At 42.9% G+C, this 16114-nt stretch overlaps 1 protein-coding gene across 11 annotated transcripts in view; it reads right to left on the bottom strand.

The window, feature by feature from the left end:
- Nucleotides 1-7694, bottom strand: part of SLC38A1 (solute carrier family 38 member 1) — an 88882-nt gene extending 81188 nt beyond the window's left edge. For 4 of the 11 annotated variants that reach the window (XM_003825760.6, XM_063593081.1, XM_063593083.1 and 1 more), the window contains exon 1: nucleotides 4257-7694. The gene's annotated coding sequence lies outside the window, so the exon portion shown is untranslated. Of the gene's footprint in view, nucleotides 1-2176; nucleotides 2249-2955 lie in introns of those variants that run through there. The other 7 variants (XM_003825759.6, XM_063593077.1, XM_034935988.3 and 4 more) reach the window with 6 other exon arrangements.
- Between the last annotated feature and the right edge of the window lie 8420 nt (nucleotides 7695-16114).

The following is a 16114-nucleotide window of genomic DNA, read 5'->3' as shown; positions in this document are numbered from 1 at the left end:
TCTGAGGTACGCAGCACTGATACTATTATTAGCATTGGACAGATGAGAAAATGAAGCATAAAAATGTGAAATGAGTTGCTCAAGGGTACCCAGCTAGTTATTGCCAAAGACACATTGTAACCTCACTTGAAACAGAGTTACTTACTAATAGTAGAGGAATTCAGTGACTGGGAAGGTAACATGGTTAGGGGAACTCCTCTGTTATTAGTAAGGTTATCACTAGAAAACAAATGTGATCAATTTTCAGAAATAAGTACAACAATATTTTTAAATTTAAAATCTTATTTTAAATCTAGGGTCAGTGTCTTTTTTTACGTTATTGAAGTTAATCTTTTAATTTTACTTAAAATTTTTTTATTTCAATAGATTTTGGGGTATCAGTGATTTTTGGTGGTTATATAAATGAATTGAAAGTGATGAAATCTGAGACTTTAGTGCACTTGTCATCTGAGTAGTATACATTGTAACCAATATGTAGCTTTTTATCTGGCATCCTCCCTTCCAACCTCTGGCTTCTGAGTCTCCACAGTCCATTATATTACTCTGTGTGCCTTTGCATACAAGATGTCTTTTTCGAAGTCTGTCACACATTCTTCAAAGTACTTCTGCGCACATACTTCTCCTACCTCCTCACCACCTTTCATAGGTGTATATTCTCCCAGAGACTAAAAAGATCCAGGCAGTTTCCATCAAGATATATTTTCAGAAAAGTATTTTTAAAAGATTACATAGTCACAGAATTTCAGAGGTAAAGGGAACTTTACTGATCAACTTTCTCTCCCTCCTCTGGTAGATATGTTTAATTCAATACATATGGAATGCTAACACTATACCAAATACTTCACATTCATTATCTTAATTAAATCTTTACCATCACTCAGTAAAGTGGGTACCACCAACACTACCACCAGCATCATCATTCCCATTTAGCAAAAGAAAAAAACTGAGGCTTAGAGATGCCAAACACCTTGCCCAAGATTCCTGGGTGAGTAAGCTGAGGCCTGATATTTATATTTGACTCAGAGCCTAAGCCCCTATTCACCACCTTCCATCACCTGGAGTAACAACAGTCCAAAATATGAAGGATAAACAAATACTTATGAAAATGCCAGTGAGGTGATCAGTGAACACTTCTCCCAAGAGGTGGAAAAGTGGCATCAGGGATAGGCCATCACAAGTACACAGGATTTCAGTAGGCATTCTGGACTGGAATCCAATCCACACAGATATTGAAGCAGAAAAGTGATAGGGAGGGAATAGGGTGAACTGTGAGAAAGAAAATATCAAGAGAAAAAATTGGAAAGAGATGAGAAGGCAGATTGTGAAGGGTCCTAAGTGTATGGCTAAGGAATGTAGACTGTATTTGTGTGCAATGGAAACCCTCAGAGGTTTTTAAAAGCAAGGTCCTTTAACAAAATGTGAACTGAGTTTTAGAAATATAAACCTCATGAAAGAATGGAGATTTAATTAGGGGAGCATAACTTGATATGGAGGAGACCAACAGGAAAGCTGTTCCACCTCAGTAACTGGCTGTTTCACTCTTAACCATATGTTGTGCTTGCATTTTTCTCCACCGCCCACTCCCACTGCCCCTAGGTTGTTCAAGGCACCTCTATATCTGTTTCATATGTCTCCAAGTCTAGGTAAGGTGACAGGGACCTGAACTTGGGCAGTGGAAATGGAGACAAGAGGACAAGTGTGAGGGGTATTTTCAAGGGCCTGGTCACTGCTCAAAGTGGGAAGGGCAGTAAGAGAAGGAGAAGCAGAGAAGAAAAAGACTCTCATTTTCAAACTTAGGAGAAGGGGAACAGATGAGATATAGAACGGAAGGGATGGCCAATAATATCACAAAGAGATGAACAAGATGGCCTGATCAAGGTCTCAAGGTCTCAATCCAACAAGTATTTATTAAGCAGGTACTATGTGCTGGACATTAGAGGAACAATGAGTAAAATCGGTTTTTGTCCACAAGCATCACCCAGAGTAAAGAAAAGAGTAGCAATAGTCAGATGTCAGAAACATGGTGCTCCTTTCATTAAATGGCCTTAATTCATGAAGCATCATAAAAAATATACATAAACAACATACATATAGGTTTAAAGATCCAAAACACCTTTAAAATCTATTCATCTATCTGTTCAATTATATTACAGTCAAAGAAGAGTGCAATAAGTACTTGCTGTTCCTTCTTCCTGTTCCTTCCGCTGGCCTTCTTCCCTCAATTATGGAAATAGCTGATCCCTTTTCATCATTCGGGTCTGAGGACAAATGTTATACCCTCACACCGCCCCTCCCGGTGAGTCACTCTATTTCAAGCATCCTCCCCCATCACATGATCCTGTTTTATTTCTTCATTGCACTAAGAATACCTGAAATGTATATGCCTACATTTATATAGTCTATTTCCCCCTGAGAACGGAAGCTTCATAGAAGGTGAAACAAATCTTCTTAGTTGCTGCCAGTCGCAGAGTAAGCCCTCTGTAGAAAATGTTTATTGGCCACATTTTTTTAAAAAGCGAATAAACTTCAAGATTAAGACCTCAAACCAAACTATTCCAGTTTCCAATTGCTTACAGCGACATACTGAGAACTCGAGTGACTCTCAAGAGAAAGGCCATTTTGAGGCTGGGGTCGAACCAAAATCCAGGGGGTCCACACCAGGTCAGTACCCCGGAATTGGCTGTTTTGCAAGATTTAGGGAGTACCAAATTGGCATGAGACATTTGACAACGAGGCCAGCCATGCACCGAGCTCAGGTTTTATTTCCGTTGTCCTTCTGACGTCAGAAAAAGCACGAGTTGCTGCACAGTTTCTTTTATCAAGGTGACAAATTACACCCTCGCTGGGCCCTGCATTCTGCAAACCATAAATTTATTTTCCTCCTCCCCCTTATATTGAAAAATGTAAAAACCCACTGCAGAGAGGTCAAAACCCCTTCCAAACGCAAATAAATACCGTTTTCTAGCAGAGGCGTCTTTTTTCACTTTTGCTACACACGTCACCGCGGATTCGTCCGAGAAAGTACGTGATCCTGGCGGCAGTTAGGTTTCTAACAGAGAACGAGGGTTTGTACAAACCCCGGGTCCGCGCCGCAGAGCAAGACAAAGGACTCCGAATTGTAGCACCACCTTCCCCAGCCCAGGGCAGCCTGTGAAAGGCACTGGGAGCGGCGTGACGCGGGTACCGCGAAATTCCTTTTGCTGCCATATGCACTTATGCCTTCTCTGACTACAGTTCAGCACAAACCTCAGGCGGGCGATTTGGCAGGCAAACGGTGCCCAGGCAGCCGGGTAACCTACTGGGTCCCAGTGGGTGCTGGGGAGCCCCATGCGCCGGGAGGTGGATAATTTAGGGGGCAAGGGGCTCGCACAAGGGCGAAGATGCGCTCTCCTCCCGGCACCGACCCACGCGTTTAAAGGCCTCTGTGGCAACGTTTAGGGACGCGAACTAGGTGCCGGGGGTTGGGGAGGAGGTGGGACTGGAAGCGAGAGCAGTCTGCGCCCAAGACCGCGCAAGAGGTGGCCTTTTGTTCGCTGGTTCCAGCACATCCCGGCTCTCGAAAAAACACTACCCCTGTCCCCTGCCACCATCTGCATTTTAGAAAATCCTCTTCAGGGCAGGAAAGGACAGTGAGTCACTGCAAGCATCCTTTAGTAATTTCTCCCCGCGCCCTCCTACTTCCCCGCGTTACAGAGGGGCAGAGCACCAGGAAGGACGGCAAACATGCCCCGGTTTACTGGTGGTCCGCGGCCGCTACCCAGCCGGTCGCACGCAGCACCCCCCGGACATCACACGATCTCCTCTGGGCCTTGCGGACACAGGAAATTTTCACCAAAGGCCGGGGATTCAAACACTCCCAGAACACGGTCGCGCCCTCGGGTCAGCTGCGCTCTCCCTCCAGACGTGCGTGGTTCCTGGCTCTCGTAAAAACGGAACCAGATCTGGTACCACACTCTGCCACAGCCACAGGAAAACACACCAAAGTCACAGGAAAACAAACCAAAAAGTAAGCCACAGCCCACGCAAAGATGAACTCGGGGGCCCTGGCGCTTCCTCCCGCTGCCGCGTGCGTTCGGGAAGCACAGGAGACCTGGACTTTTCCTCTCCTAAAAGCAACATCCGAAAGCATCGGGCACAGCCGAGCTCTCTCTGCTTTCACGCCCGCAGAGATGATTTCTACGTTACCTCCTCCTCCGACATCTAAATCTCCCCTTGCCGCTCGCCCAGCCCTCCCCGGGAACGGATAATCACCTTACCTCCGGAAATAAAGGGAAAGGTGGCAAAAGGCGATGTGGAGGTGTCCGCCCTTCCGGGGTTTTTACCCTCGGCAGTTTGATGTCCTTTGTGTCACGGTCTGGCTGCGGAGGCCGGGAAAATGTGGCCCCCGTCAGTGAGGGCTGGGCAGGGAGCTTGGCGTGGCCTGGCGGATTTCCGAGGAAGGTGAAGGGCGGAGGCTCCTGGCGACCTTCAGGCGGAGTGGCGTGGCTGCCCCAGTCCGCGCTCGCCTAGCTCTCCTCCTTTCCGGGCCGATTGCATCAGAATCTCCCCTCACCACCAACCCCCACTCACACTCTGCTCGCCGGCCTCGCACTTACATCGACATGCACCGGCGCTGAGGGTCACGAATCGGAGTCATTCTCCTACTGGGGGACGCGTGGCCCTTCCGCAACCATGGCTTGTGATGGTTTAACGCGGACAGGCCATTCCTCCCCGTCCCGCGCGCGGTCTCCTCCCCTCCTGTGCGCCCGCTCTTTAACCAAAGCTGCGTGTCAGTGAGCCGTGCCGGTCACATGGTGTCACTGCTGGTGGCCGCGCCTTGCTGCCTCCCTCTTGCAGCTCTCTGACGGTGCAGCGACCGCGGCTGGCGGAGATTGAGCAACGGGGAAAGGGTGAGGGAGGGGTTGCGGGGCGCGCGTGTGCCCGGCGCACTGAAGCTGGCACCGGGAGCAGAGGCTGCGCGCCGCCCTGGCACCTGCCCCTCTCCCTCCCGGGGCCCGGCGGCGTGTTCGGAACCCAGCTGCGGCTGCAGCTGGAGAATGAGAGCCCTTAGGGATGGGGGTGGGGCGGCTAAAGGGGCACCGGCGGAGGACAGGAGGGCTGTGCGTTCCGCTGGGGCCTGCATTTTGGGTACGCCAGAGCCCCGCCGGGGCCGAAGGAGCGAGGGAGTTGCATTGTGGGAAGGGCGCAGCATGAGGATGGCCGCGGGAGTGGCAGGTCCGAGCGCAGCCCGGAGAGCAGCGGGCAGCGCCTGGGACTACGGGCAGCGTTGGAGCGGAGGGCTGGCCCTGGGCACAGCCTGCAGATGGCCCGGGTTGGCGGGAAGGGGACCGAAGTGGCAGGGGCGGCGGGGAGCTCGGGCACCTTTAGAAACCCTTTGTCCCTAACCTGAAGCGGGAGGCACCTCCCCTCTTCCGGATCCAGCACCCGCAGACCTGGTCAGCCCTTCCTGAGATCTGCCCTGTGGAGCTCTGCTTTGGGGACTGGGTGTGAGGTGAACCAGAAGGATTTGCTGAGCGCCGAGAAAGCACCGGCCTAGGCGCAAAGAGGCGGGGGCCAGCTCTTGGAGGGCCTGGAGACCCCACGTGGTCCCGACTGAAGGACCTGGTGCGTCCAGGTTAACGGAGCTGGGGCGCTCCAAGTCCGGGGGACGAGGGAGCGGCATGGAGGGGAGCAGGGGCAACTGGGCCTGGTTCCCTTTTTTCCCGCTTACTCTTTGTTTCAGACACAGCCCCCTTTCACTGGCTGGGCACTTGCTTGCAGAGGAGTTGTGTCTTAAAATGGCGACAGGAAATCCCACCTGCGCCTCAGCCAATTAGACTGTCATAGCGCGAATTTGCAGGGTGGAAACGCGAGCTTTTTATTGATAGGGAAGGTTCAGTCTCCTGTTCATGGTTCATCAAAACAGGAAAGGGAAGGTGAATCATAATTCAAAAATTAACTACCTGGAGCGTTTCAAGTAGACAGTAGTCATTGTATTTGGGTGAATTTTGCTTTTTCATCACCACTGGAAAAGCAAGATGATAACCAAATTTGAAACTCAACACGGACTAAACTTCTTATTCCCTTCGAATGGCAGTAAATGGCCTTTATTAGTTCAACAGTGGCTTCCTGAGAATCCTATTTAGAAGGCATGCTCTTGAGAAATACTGAAAAACAGAAAGTTCAGAGCAAACAAAAAGGGCAAACACATGGGCAGCCTAGCTCAGACAGACCTGCATTCAATTTCTTCCTCTGACACTTACTGCTTCCCTCATCTGCTTTACTTTTGTCCTAATCCTGTTTTCTAAATTTGTGAAAAAGGGGAGAAGAGTACACACAACATAGCAATATTCTATAGGTCATCAAAAAGTTGGTTCTTTCTATCTTACTAGAGGAAGCTAATTTATTGTGAAATTAATGATTTTAAGTAGTGTGCACCTTGCCTGGCACAAATAATTCTTATCAATAAGGTAAGAAATCTGAATAGGTAAAGTAGATGAACTGTGAGCCATAGCTTAATAGGCCTGTTGGAATATTTACCTTATTAAAGGCAGAATGTGTATTCATCGCTGTTTGGAGATTATCTGAACCAAGCTTGTCTTTTGGTTCCAATTTTAACTTACTTGCTAGTTTCTGTATATCAAAACGACTGCAGTTATTTAGCACTTTTTGAATTGGAATCAATAGTTATGAACTGAGCTCCTATGATATGGCAGCTATTGTGCTAAGGACTTTACATGTAAATATCTCATTTAAAGCTTTCAATCCCTCAGTTGGGTATTATCCTCTTTAAGAAAACAAGTACAAAGTTGAATTGGCCATGTTCACCCAAGACAGTAATTAGTGAAGGGGAAGCGATTCCCTTTCAGGTCTGAATTCAAAATCCGTGCTCAGTCTTCACAGTGGTGCTACAACCATTTGCAGTCAGACATTCTTGGGCCTAGAGTTAGAAGGATCTTCACCCCTTCTCTGGATTTTAGTTGACAACCTAGAACCAGAGTAAACATCAACATGGAGGCTGCTGTTTTCTCAAATTGAGGCCAGGGATGTCTAGATGATTCCTCTATTCACTGTGTGCTTACTGAGAGACAAACAGCAGGTTAAACACTTCACAGATGGTCTCTCGTTTAATTCTCATGACATTCCTGATAGGGCAGCCTATCCTAATCCCTGACTCAAAGGTTAGGGAATTTATCCCAAGTCCACACAGCCCTAAGTGGCACATCCAAATCTTGCATCCAGAGCTGACTGGTCAGCCAGTTTTCTGTGGCTGGATCTAAAATTGTTCCCTGATTCTGGAATAACCATCTTTGGAGGGTTAGTGGGTGGAAGGGGTCTCGGGCCACTCTGTCTCTGAATAGGAACCACTGCCCTATTTCAGTAGAGTCCAGGGAGTTAGTTTTCTCAGTAATAGGGTTGTGAGGTCCAAGAGACTTGTTGATAGTATCTAATGTTATTTGTGGACCTTTCCCATTTGAACAGATTTCCAATGTTATTAAGGTATTCAGGACACATTACCAGGTTTGACTGCAGACTGCCCTATGGAACTGAGAAAATTCTGTATCTGCTCTGAAAGTGACGCCAGGGAAGGAATTTGTACTATGAAAGTAGAATTGGGTAGCTTTAGGTCACCTGAGAGTTTTCTTGTAGCCCCCATAGCTTGTTTTTGTATGGTTCCAGGAAGGTGGGGCAGCTTTGTGAAGAAAAATCAATTATACCCCAAAGAGGATTCAGCCTGAGCTTAAGCCACATCTGCTCTCATCCCAGTTTCACCCTGTACTCACCCGGGTTGCACTTGCTCCCTACCTGGGTTGCCCAGTAGGACAGCTGCAGAAGGGGCCACTACCAGCTGTGCGCTTACAGAGAATATGTGTTTTCCTGCACTGGTTTTCAAAGCTTTCCAAATACATCTGGTTTGATACCAGCAGTCTTCTTGTATAAGAATTTTTGGGTAATAAGATCAAAACTATTTTCTGAATACAGTGTTTTTTAAAAATCTGTGAAGGACTATCAGTGGAAAATCTGATTTTTAACGATGATGAAAAAGTAGGAAAGTCAGCTGGTGAGATTATCTCAGAAAAAGTGTCCTGCATATCTCCTACTTGTAACAGAAAACACTGCAGCTGTTAGATGAACAAATCCAATCTCACTAGAAAATAAATTGTTTATTCTGCAGTCTTTTGTTCCTATTTATAGGGTCTACCCTAAACAACAAATGGTCTTTAAGATTATTGGTTTTCCTTGACTTTCACATTTCTTTGCCTGATTAACCCTTTTTATCATCCTTGATGTTCTTTGAATCTCATCCATAGATGACAATATTTTGACGCTAGAAATTAGTAAAGCAGCCACAGGAAAAAGCACATTTGCAATTAAAAGAGCTCCCAAATTGTGTTGGTCAGCCTTCTGCAGATACATGGCACTGTGTGCCCTAACATTCCTTGGTGGGTAGCACTGTGTCAGGGGCAATTGTTACCTCTTCCATCATTGAAATGAACATTCTACCTCACCAGATTGAAAATTGGTTCTTGCAAGAGGTCAAATACCCCCACTGATTCTAAACTGAAGTTAAATTAAAATCCCAGAACAAAACTATCTTTTATTATCTTATTAGTTAATTAATTTTAGAGACAAGGTCTCATTCTGTTGCCCAGGTTGGAGTGCAGTGGTTCAATCATAATAGCTCGCTGCAGCCTCAAATGGAATCAGGGATCTTCCCGCCTCAGCTTTCTGAGTAGCTGGGACTACAGGTGCGTGCCACTATGCCTGGTGGTTATTATTGTAGAAACAGATTCTCACTTTGTTGTCTAGTCTGATCTCAACCTCTTGGCCTCAAGCCACGCTCCTGCCTCGGCCTCCCAAAAATACTAGGATTACAGGCCTGAACCACCATTCCTGACCCAAGATGCTTTAAAAATGTCTGCTGTCTCTGATTTTGGCCTGAGTCATATTTGTAAGGTCACTTATTTATTTTTTATCTGTTAGGGGAGCTGGGAGTGGAGTTTATTAGGAATTGCAACTGTATGGCAATACTGTGACATTTGTTCAAGTTAACTAAAGACCCAGGACCAAATAATCAGTCCTGGAAGTTTAATGTCTAACTTGTCTGATATGCAACATTCTGCAGGTCAACTGTGAGTGCAACTCCCTAGCTTGTTGCAAAATGGGGGAAATGATATGGACATAGTTTGGACGTGTGTCCCCACCCAAATCTCATATCGAAATGTAATTCCTAATGTTGGAGTAGGGCCCGGTGGGAGGTGATTGGATCATGGGGGCAGATTTCTGATGTATGGTTTAGCACCATCCCCTTGTGTGCTTTCCTCATGATAGTGAGTGAGTTCTCCAGAGATCTGGTTGTTCTCACTCTCTGGCTCCTGCTTTCACCATGTGAAGTGCCTGCTCCTGCTTTGGCTTCTGCTACGAGTAAAAGCTCCCTGAGGCCTCCCCAGAAGCAGATGCTCCCATGTTTCCTGTACAGCCTGCCAATCTGTGAGTCAATTAAACCTCTTTACTTTATAAATCACCCAGTCTCAGGTGTTTCTGAGACTGGGTGATTTATAAAGCAATGCAAGAATGGACTAATACAGATATCCATCTGGTGATCAAATGACTCAATGCCTACAGAATACCTAAGCACAATGCTTGGTATATAATAAGTGTCCAATAAATGGTACCTGTTATTATTTTGCACACTTTGCAGAAATAAAAATGGGGCAATTAAGTTTCAAAGTCCAAGTTTATAGGCACAAAATATTCTATTATGTTCACTTCATGCTGAAACAGCTGTTAAGCCCACACCTCCACTCCCATTTCTCCAACAGTGGGAATGAGGAGAGAGAAGGTATTAAAGAAGAGTTAGGCCTCCAATTCAACTCTCAATCTTAACTTTAAGGTGAGAAAGATAAGTTTTGAACCTATAAGAATGTGTTAATTAAGAAGTAGAAGTGGGCCAGGCGCGGTGGCTCATCCCCGTAATCCCAGCACTTTGGGAGGCTGAGGCGGGCGGATCACCTGAGGTCTGGAGTTTGAGACCAGCCTGACCAACATGGAGAAACCCTGTCTCTACTAAAAAAATACAAAATTAGCTGGATGTAGTGGTGCATGCCTGTAATCCCAGCTACTTAGGAGGCTGAGGCAGGAGAATCGATTGAACCCAGGAGGCAGAGGTTGCGATGAGCCAAGATCACGCCATTGCACTCCAGCCTGGGCAGCAAAAGTGAAACTCCATCCCAAAAAAAAAAAAAAAAAAAAAAATAGTGGAAGTGTTCCAAAATGGAGAATAGCATTTGTATTTACTAATGGTGGCAATATAAATTGGTACCACTTTTTGTGAGGTAGCAAATTTAGGGGTTAAGAATGTGGGCTCTGGGGCCAAATTTGCTGAGTTCTAATCTTGGCTCTTACAGCCTGTTAGCTTTGTGACATTGGGCAAGTTACTTAACTTCTCTGTGCTTCAGTTTCTTCATATTTAAAATGGAAATAGACAATAATACCTACTTCATAAGGCTTTGTGAAATATATATGTTAATACATGTAAAGCATTAAAAATTATTAACAATATATCTTAAGTATTCAGTCATTAATAATTATTATTACTGGAAATCAGTTTGGCAATAAGTAGGAAGAATTTAGATACCATCGGTGTCACTTCTGGGACTCTATACCCTAAAAATTATGCACAAAGTAGTTTCCTAATAACACAGGATCTACAAGCACAGGCTTTGGAATGAGTCAAGTAAAGGTAAACAGCATGTTTAAAATGTTTCTCCAAAGCAAGTATAACATAAATCCATAAATTTACAGTCCAAATTAAATATGCATTTGAGTAGACTTGAGGGCAGCTGTAACACTTCCATAAGCCCTTAGAGATACTTTGAGAAACAGGATACAGGGCTGACTGTTCCTTAGTTCTGATCCTGTGTGATAATCCTTACTTTCTCATTTATAAGTGGACATCCAAAGGTGATACAGCTGGAAAAAGGATCTTCATCCAAGACAAAGAGAAACAAAGTCGATAGGAAAGTGATGAAAGGCATCAAGCAAAGTGAGGATGCAAATGAGAAAACAAGATCAGAAGACAGGAATATCTGAAACAAGTCACAAATGCATAGTATGACCTCTCAGGTAAGGACCAGGGCTGGATCATCCCAGGATGTTCAAGGCATACTCTTAGGGGGCGCTGTGTTATACTGAGATCTTGCTAGGCAAAAACATGGTTTTTGTCTTTTCTGTTGAAAAGGTACCTTTTGGGAGGCCAGGCGCGGTGGCTTACTCCTGTAATCCCAGCACTTTGGGAGGCTGAGGCGGGCGGATCACCTGAGGTAGGGAGTTCAAGACCAGCCTGACCAACATGGAGAAACCCTTTCTCTACTAAAAATACAAAATTAGCCAGGTGTGGTGGCACATGCCTGTAATGCCAGCTACTTGGGAGGCTGAGGCAGGAGAATCGCTTAAACTCAGGAGGTGGAGGTGGCAGTGAGCCGAGATCATGCCATTGCACTCCAGCTTGAGCAACAAGAGCAAAATTCCGTCTCAAAAAAAAAAAAAAAAAGAGAAAGAAAGAAAAAGAAAAGAAAAGGTACCTTTTGGGAAGAAGCATTAAAAAAAATTTTTTTTCCGCTGGCAGTATTTAGGAAGAATTCTATTTATTACTTCAGTAGAGTAAGATGCTTTACTAAAATAAGCTTCCATTCTACATGGTTTTTTTTTTTTTTTTAGACAGAGTCTCACTCTGTTGCCCAGGCTGGAGTGCAGTGGTGCGATCTCGGCTCACTGCAACCTCTGCCTCCTGGGTTCGAGTGTTTCTCCTGCCTCAGCCTCCCGAGTAGCTGGGACTACAGGAGTACACCACCACACCTGGCTAATTTTTGTAATTTTAGTAGAGACGGGGATTTCACCATATTGGTCAGGCTGGTCTCGAACTCCTGACCTCAGGTGATCCACCCGCCTTGGCCTCCCAAAGTGCTGGGATTACAGGCATGAGCCACTGCGCCTGGCCCATGATTGTTCTTAAAATAAGAAACACCACATAATATTCAGTGTTCCTTATTTTGAAGGGCTCTTTATTTGGTTATATTTTAGGCATATGAAGCTATTTCATAATCCCAAAAGGGGTATTTAATGAGATTTAGAATTGATAGTCTTCTGTTGATATATATTTATAGTTATTTATACACATATTTGTATGTTCTTAAAATAAAATGTTCAAAGTTTTTGATTCAAATGTAACATGTCTAAAATTGAAATCATTGTTTTTTTGTTTTTTTTTTTTCACAACTCAAACCCTCTTCTTTTCCCATAAACACCATATTGGGAAATGGCACCACTACGGGCATAGTTGCTCAAGCTAGAAGGATGGGGGTATTTTGGCTCATCCCCTTCACTCTTCACATCTAATTAATTCCCTCTTTTGAGTAACATTTACTAAGTGCCAGGCCTTCTGCTAGTCTTTCGTGAAGCTTGGAGTTAGAGTGAGAGACCAATATTACTCAAATGATCTTGCCAGTGAATGTACAAGTTACAGGTGGAGATAAGTGCTCTGCAGAAAGGAGCATGACTCTTGTGAGAGAAACAGAAGACCATGTTCTGAACTGGGAATCAAGGAAGACTTCCCTGAGGACGTGACCCTTGTTTGGACTCTATTCTGTTTATGCTAAGGATTTTAATAAGGAGCAGGTGATGGACATGATCCAGCGTACATTTTTAGAGGAATATCACGAGTCCTATCACTTCATCTCCTAAATATTTCTGACATCTGTTCCCTTTCCTCCATCCTCACGACCTTCACTGGCATGGGCCTCCAACAGCTCACTGTGGGGGAAGTTTCCCTCAAAGGGCACTGATAACACATCTTATTAAAACTATACCACATCATTATACCTCCCCAACATAATATGTACATGTATGTATTTGACAATAATATATATGTATTACTGTCCTATTTATTATATACATTAAAAGCATTCACAAAAAATTAAAAATCCAAATGGTAAGATTTTACATTTTTGATTTGATAACAATACTTTATTATATTACTAAACATATATTCCTAATTGTCACTAAGATATTATCATGTTAGAGAAATTTGCTTCACTATACTATATCTTTTTTTAAATCTTAGTTTAATACTCTCTGATACAGCAATTCACAAGTCTACTTCCAACTCTGGCTTATTTTGATTCTTTCATGTAATGGCTGTCATAGCTGAAAAGGGACCTCACAGAGACCCAATGGAGGCAGTGTCCTATTGGCTATACTTCCCAAATCAAGCCATTCATTTCTCAATCCCATTCACTAATTTACAGAGATTTACTTATTTTTCATTGCTAGTCTGCAAATGTACACTTAAATGAAGGTCATCCTTAATCATTATGAATGTGAACCCATGAAACCTACTTCATAATTCTGAATTTGTTTTGACAGATTCTTTTCCACAGTTAGAGGGCCATTGCTATACCTGACATTGTGGCTGACAAAAGAGCTCTTATTAGGACTGGAAGTGTCAGTTCTACTTTTTCTTCTTTCTTTATGCTCATGTTATTATTATTTTTTAAATCTGAAGTTTAGAGGAATCTTTTAACTCTACTTGTCTATTTGGGAAGACACACTAAACTAGATAATATAATTTATAAATTCCCTCAACTAAGCACACGGAACTGTAATACATTGAAATCTGCCAAAGAGAACAAATCAGTGAGGGCACGACTGTATTCCTTTGTGTCTTTTTCAAGACACCTTGAGTACTGTAAGTGACAGGGAGCCATCTGATGTACAGGCTGAAGGGGGCCACCATCAACCTAGTAACCTAAACAGAAGTTCCAATATTTTCACCCTGCAGTCCACTTTGTAACCTTTTCTTAGCCTTCCACAAGAGTCTCCTAACTGGACTCCCTCCATCCACTTCTGGGCACCTAATGTCTCTACTACAGATTAGAAATTACTTTCACAGAAGGCCATTTCTGAAACCCAAACTAGCTTATGTGTTACCCTACATTGAAATTATTCAGACGCTGTCTTCCCCAGTAATCTGCAAGTTTCACAAAGGTAGATGCCATGTTCTTAATGGTTTCCCAGCACATAGCACATAACAGAAGCTCAATAAATATTTGTTGAATGAATAAATGAGTAAATAGAATATTTTTACAGTTAAATACCTTTAATTCTTTTATTTTTTTTTAAATTTCAAGTCCTTAGAGGAGGAAGAATTGAAAAAATATGAAATATCAAATATACATTTAGCTAAATTTTTAAAGTTTAGTAGGCTATATGCATAAATCAAATGAATAGCAATATTTGGAACTGTAACTATTTTTGGAATCTTGTATGAATAAATTACAAGTTTAAAACATCAAGAGTAAGTGCCTATTGAATGTCATTTTTAAAGGAAAAAAGAAACCTCAGTCTGTATTTAAAAAGTAACATACCTCATTTAACAGTTTTCTAATTTATGCAAATTATCTGGAAAATTCAGAACCCCAATCACCTAAAGATTACCTTCCTTAAGAGTAAGTGTGGTTTTTGCTTCCAGAATCGTCTGGATAAGTGTCAGCATTCTCCAAGTCACTTTCTTGGTATGAAATGAACATTTGTGGCCAGGTGCAGTGGCTCACACCTGTAATCCCACCACTTCAGGAGGCCGAGGTGGGCGGATCATGAGGTCAAGAGATCGAGACCATCCTGGCCAACATGGTGAAACCCCGTCTCTGCTAAAAATGCAAAAATTAGCCAGGCGTGGTGACATGTGCCTGTAATCCCAGCTACTTGGGAGGCTGAGGCAGGAGAATCGCTTGAGCCTGGGAGGCAGAGGTTGCAGTGTGCCGAGATCGCACCACTGCACTGCAGCCTGGTGACAGAACGGGACTCCGTCTCAAAAAAAAAAAAAAAAAAAAAAGAAATGAACATTCGTAAATGGAGTCTAATTAAATTTTGTACTTTAAAAGAAAAGTTACAAGTTAATTTGTTCTGTTGTTTCTCCTTGTTATTTTTATAACAATTAGTATTTAGGAATAACACTGTGGTTCAGATATGAACTATTTCACAAAATCAACTTAATAATGAAGTCAACAATTATTTCTCTTTATTCAATCTTGTCACTTAGCTCAAAAAAGAACTGCACTGCTCTTTCCTTTTCAGTGATGAAAAGGAACAGAATGCTAGAAAACCATCTTACAGCTTGGCATTTTTTCATTTGTTTATTTATTCATTTATTCAATGAATGTATTCCAAGCTAATTCCTTTTGCAACATTCTTTATCTGATTCATGTCTCCTCTGAAAACTTCCTCCTTCTATTTATTTTTTGCTTTTATATGTTCATCCTCATTTCTATTGACTGTAAAGTAGTCAAACCTCTCATTAAAAAGGAAAGAAAGAAATGGGGAGAAGAGAGGAAAGGGGAGACAAGAAAAGAAAGAGAGGAAATATCCCTTGATTTTACATTTTTCTCTATGGCTCTTATATTTCTTCTATTTAAGAGCCAAGATTTTCCAAAGAATAGTTAATAATATAAGTTTCAAAAATTTATTTCCCATTCACTCTTTAAGTACCCACACCAACTCGCAAAATTAATTTATTCTCACTGTAGAAAACTTGGAAAATGCAGCAAAATGTAAAAAAGAAAATCAAAACCATCTATAAATTTATATACCACAGTTACCATTGTTGATTTTTAGTTCATTTTGTTTATATGCATGCCTTTTTTACATTCAGAATCATGTCCAATTTCATATTTGTATATGACATTAAATTATGATCATTTTATTATATCATTAAAATTTTTCAAAAACATAAATTTTAATAACTACAAAATATTCTACCATATAGTTTTACAATAATTATTAATTTCAGATTTTCATTTTGTATAAGTGTGTGTAATACTTTGTCCCTGTCTCTGATTATGTCCATAAGATAAATTTCTGGAAGTAGAATTACAGGGTTAAAAGAGCAACATTTAAAAATACCTGATACGGAGGAGTGGCTTCTGGATGGCTGACAGAAGTACCAGGTACTCACCTCCTCCTAAAGAAAGGAACTAAACAGCAAGTAGGTAATCACACATCAAACAGCGTGTCTATGAGGGAACACTGGAATTCATCAGGAAAGTGACAGGGAACATCTGAGGCATCGAAGGAAAGA

Source organism: Pan paniscus, chromosome 10 (assembly GCF_029289425.2).
Source record: "Pan paniscus chromosome 10, NHGRI_mPanPan1-v2.0_pri, whole genome shotgun sequence".
Classification (NCBI taxonomy): domain Eukaryota; kingdom Metazoa; phylum Chordata; class Mammalia; order Primates; family Hominidae; genus Pan; species Pan paniscus.
Note: the sequence above shows the minus strand (reverse complement) of the source record. Positions and strands in the feature narration are given on the sequence as shown.